Source organism: Amblyomma mixtum, chromosome 3 (assembly GCF_055824585.1).
Source record: "Amblyomma mixtum isolate Tamu chromosome 3, ASM5582458v1, whole genome shotgun sequence".
NCBI lineage: Eukaryota > Metazoa > Arthropoda > Arachnida > Ixodida > Ixodidae > Amblyomma > Amblyomma mixtum.
The window spans coordinates 213785142-213789968 of record NC_143014.1 but is presented as its reverse complement, the minus strand read 5'-3'; the positions used below and the strand labels follow the sequence as shown (position 1 = coordinate 213789968).

The 4827-nt window shown below is 47.9% G+C and overlaps 1 non-coding gene across 1 annotated transcript; it reads left to right on the top strand.

Annotated features, from left to right (window-relative positions):
• The first annotated feature begins 4486 nt into the window (after positions 1–4486).
• TRNAP-UGG (transfer RNA proline (anticodon UGG)) lies at positions 4487–4558 on the top strand. The gene has a single exon. It is a non-coding gene; the product is annotated as a tRNA-Pro (tRNA).
• The last annotated feature ends 269 nt before the right edge of the window (positions 4559–4827 follow it).

Below are 4827 nucleotides of genomic sequence, written 5' to 3'. Positions count from 1 at the left end.
ATATAAGCGATTCTCACATATTTTTCGAAAATTTTGCTTATAGGATCAGCACAAGTAGTACTCCCAAAGGTTCGATGAAATTATTAGGATCCTTCTCGGTTTAGGTACTGGCGCCACCACTACTTTATTTTCTTGCTTTTATAGTTCACATCTACCGGAAGCTTCGTGATGCAGCATAACAGGCCTTGTTTTAGTGCGCAGCTCTTTGGCGCCTGTTTCTGCGTTTCGCGGCGTTGCTGTCGCCGTTGTCTGGTGTAACCAGCAGTGGACACCTTACTTGGGCTTTAAGCTGCGAAACCAATGTAGCGGGAGCTTCGAAAGCAAAGCAACGGCGCATCACTGCCCTCTTGGAGCAGTGGACACCTCAATAAGCTGCGTGGCGGTAGTGATCGATATGCGCTGCAGGCGTCGGTATTGACAACGTTGTGCCATTTTAGGAAAAGGAAGTGCGCATAACTGGTTCCCTGGGTCAGTGGACGCTTGAATTGCGCTTATAGGTACGTGGGGCGATGAGAGAGAGATAGCGGCTGCATGCGTTAGCACTGACAAGAGTGAGCGAACTCTCGCGATCAACCATTAGCTGCCACCTACCAGGGTGGCAGGGTGGGTGGGGACTTTAATATACTTATAACGACAAACAGGAATTAATTACCACTTATGCGGGAGAGAGAGAGGGAGGCTCTTTAATGAAATACAGAGAATTTAGCCGGCGTTTAAAAATCGCTGGCATGCTACTCTGCGTAGGGAGGGGAATTTGGGAGATAAAGACAGGAGGAGAGCAGCGTGGAAGAGGTAAAAAAAACCGGTAAAATGCGGCCATGAAATGGGTACTAAGGATGCAATGGCGAGTATTGATGTAACCTATGCAATGATGGAGTGCATAGTCCGACAAATGGGCTGACGAAGTTCACTGCATGAAGAATGCATGAGGGTAACGTTCAAGTGAATTTAAAGCTTATCGAGATGTGCAATGTCTTTTAAATATGTAAATAGAAAGTTCATTGCAAGTCTCTGTTGCCTAAGGCAGGCTAAGGGACCTAAAACTTTGCCCATTGTTAGGGGCACTGGGCAGAGCTTCTGCATGCAATGTTCATAGTACGCACGCTCGTTAGCATACGCAGGGCACTCCAGCAAGATATGTTCCACAGTTTCTAAGGAGGCACAGTTGTCACAATGCGGACTGTTCATTTGTCCAAAACGGTATCGCAAGCCGTTTGTATATGCAGCATTCAGACGAAGTCGATGATAAAGTGTTTCCAGATGTCGAGGATTTCTGGGTGAGAGTCTTGATCTAAGATGTGGGTCGATTGAGTGAAGAAATTGGTAGTGATGTGTCGGCAAACTCCAAAGCTGATACGTTTCTTCGGAAGCAAAACTTTTAGCCATTTGGGACGCATCAGATTTCGTGAAAAAAGTTCGAATGTATCTCCGATGTTGATGGCCCTTACGGGCCGCTTCATTTGCTTTTTCATTAGCCTGAATGCCACAGTGAACAGGTACCCAGTGAAATGTTATGCAGTGGCCTGCGGCAATAGCTAAATGATGTAGATACCCGATGTCGAGGGAAACTGGCTGGTGATTCGTTTTCTTCAGCAGGTTGGCCAGGATCTGCAGAGATGCTTTTGAATCGGTGAAGATAACCCAACGGCCGGCAGTTCGGCGCAGGATGTAAGAAACAGCTTCCTTAATGTCGTGAAGCTCAGCTGTCGTAGAGGATGTCCTCCGCTGCAGCCGGTAAGAAAGGGCATGGCCTGTTCAGGGCACATAAAAGCCACAAGTAAACCTTTGTTTAGTAGTTGAACCATGGGTGAAGATATGGGTGTGCTGCCTATATTTTTCCGTTAAGTAGGCGAGAGTAGCTTGCAGAAGCGCTGCCTGTGGCATGCGGCTCTTTGCATTCACACCTGGAACAAACTTCTTCACCTTTAGAGGAGAGAGTGTCCATGGAGGAAAGGCCAGAGGTAGTAGTTTCTGTGGCTGATTAATAGTAGGGAGGGGCACGAGCTGCCCTGCCTGGCCAAAGCTAGAGTTGCTGTGAGAACATCCCGTTCCTCGCGCTCGTAACGCCTCCCACGGCTGTGACAACCTCGCGAAATACTTGCGTAGACCTCCTCTTTGAGAACCAGGCACTGGTGCAGAAAACAGAGCATATATCTATCTATTTCTGAGACCACAAAGCTTCCTTCATGACAATCAAGACCTGTTAGTAGAGTACTTCTTGAAGAACGAAACTGTGTGAAAAATAACAAGTTGTCTGTAATTGTACATACATCTGTTGCTCAAACTCTTACCCTCAATCTATCGAAGAGCTGAAACAGCTGATCAGTTACGCTCAGATGTCGCATTAGGAAGTAACGTAACATCGGCAATTTTTCTCGTGTCCCAGAACTCTCCGGATCATGGCTCAGGTCACCTTAACTTTTCTTGACATATCCTTAATGCGGACCTATTGACGTGCAGTGGACTGCCTCGTAATTGTAAAAAGGGCTTCAATGCTCTTTGTGGCTTGTTCTTAACCAGGGCCTTCGTTGTAGGGCTGAAAACCTGGGTCAGCTGGAGGAAATATGATTGGCCCCCGCAGCTAGGTTTATCTTCTTCGCTGGCCCATTTTTTAAATTACAGCATGGTCAATATCTCTACTTGTTTACTCCTAGCCTCCAAGGCTCGGATAAAGCTGCTCAACGTCCGAACAACTGTTTTTTTTTTTCAAATGAAGCACGGTGTTCATCTCACCTGATGCAAGTCATTTGTTTTTATTACCTTTGCGCTTGTATCGTTTTGTGTCATTTGTCTACTAGATGTGAACAGCATTTATCTTGCATCACATAACTATCGGTAAGTTTTACAGAACTTTCTACCACCCTCTGGCAGGTGACCTTTGGGCTGTGGGAAGAGTGTGTGGGAGCTTCGTGTTCCACATGATGTCGACAGCTGCTCCCCACAGCCCAATGCCGAACATGGCGCCACTCTTCGACCCCTCTGTGAAATGACTATACAGCAGGTGCTGAAGCGAAGCCGCCACTATTTTTAGTGGTAGGCTTTCTATGGCCTAAACATTTGTTTATCGGCATTTCAAAACAGTGTTAGCGGAATCGAAGCACTGAACTGTGCTAGAGATTTGTGGTTGGCCATTAGTAATACTCTTATAGGCTTTTACAGTTCGAATACGCGACTGCCGTCGGAGCTGTGGCTCAAAAAAATTTAGACCTAATGCGCCATTCCGAAAGCGCGCGTCGGTGTAGCGCGCTCAGCAACTGTCACCTGTACACGTGACTCCAGGGCGCACGAGTCACTTGACCTTCTCTATCCCACCTGGGCTGGAGAAAAGCTCCAACATCAACCAGGGCCCTCACTACAGTACTTCAAAAGATAACTTCAATAAATTTCTTAACCAGTTTGCTAGTGAACATGATTCATCTTTTTTCTGAGCTCCGTCAACACTGCTATTACTATGCCACAAAAGCCATCTGTTTGCCTCATAGAGACTATAATTAAAAAAAAAAATACCGGAGACACTTTGGAAATTGTAAAGTGTGCTTGGCGAAAGCCTTGCGGTGAACCCACCGCCGCTTCCCTTAACCGCTTGGTGCGTGGCGGGCTTCCCGCATGTGCGGTTTTTATTGTCTTTGGCGACTGCGGTCGCTTTTTTGATTGCAGTGTTTTAGAGCGCAGCTGGTTAGCGCCCGTTTCACGGTTTCACCGTCGCCGTTGTCCATTCGGCCTTCATTGTGTTCATTGGCGTTGGCGTTGACGTTTTACACTTCGATCATTTTAAGGAAAGGAAGCGCGCATAACTGGCTCCCTGGGTCAGTGGACACCTGAATCGCGCTTTTTTGTGTTGTTGTTGCGGGAGCTAGAGCCGTTGCCTAGCAACCCTCGTGGTGGACACCCGAACAGCACCGTACAGAAAGGGAGGAAGTGGGAGTGTATGAGAAGAAAGACAAAGAGGGCCGTAGTGAAGAAAATTAAAATTGTATTTGAGGAAAGAAAATTACGCAGTAACTGTCACGCATATCTCGGTGGACACCCGTCATCCGTTTCCAGAGGAAGGGAGGAAGTGGGAGAGAAAGAAGAAACAGAAAGAGGGCCCGTAATGAAGAAAATGAATTTGAGGAAAAGAAATTACTTAGGAGGTTGCGCCGGTGCGCGTAGTAGAGGCCACAGTTGGCGCGATTCCAGCGCAAGGACGGACGCCGCGAGCATGGACGAACACCGCGAGCATGAGTCATTAAAGACTTTCGCCTTAATAAGTGGCAGGCCTCGTCGGCAAACCGGGTGTAAAGAACGTCAATGGTGTATTGCGCTAGAAATGACGCTAAGTCTCTAAATTATTAATCGGCAGCAGCAGCAGCAGATGGGTTTGACGATATGAAATCAGTTGCGGCCTGGTAATGAGGCAAAAAAAAAAAGGCCTCAATTCTGATCTTAAAGATTGCTTATGTAAATGCGCCTTTATATACGGATTGATTGCACGACTCCTGCGTGCGGCCCGTTGGTTTAGGGGTATGATTCTCGCTTTGGGTGCGAGAGGTCCCGGGTTCAAATCCCGGACGGGCCCGACTACTTTTTTTTTCTTTGCCCCTCTAGCCCGGATTCTTGGGATACTTTCGAGGCATTCACGCTTAACGCGTACACGCTCGCGCTTACGCCGGAGCTCGTCTGTGGGAGCGCTGCTGGATACGCGGGCGCTGTCGTGGCTGGCATTCACCAATCGGAGAATGCGGCTGCCGTGACTTCAATGTCGAGTCCTTGAGCTGAGTGCAGCTGCCACAGCTGCTCTTTTCTTCGCGGTGTGAAACGAGTGCCAGAAAGAGGGCGATCCAGCAC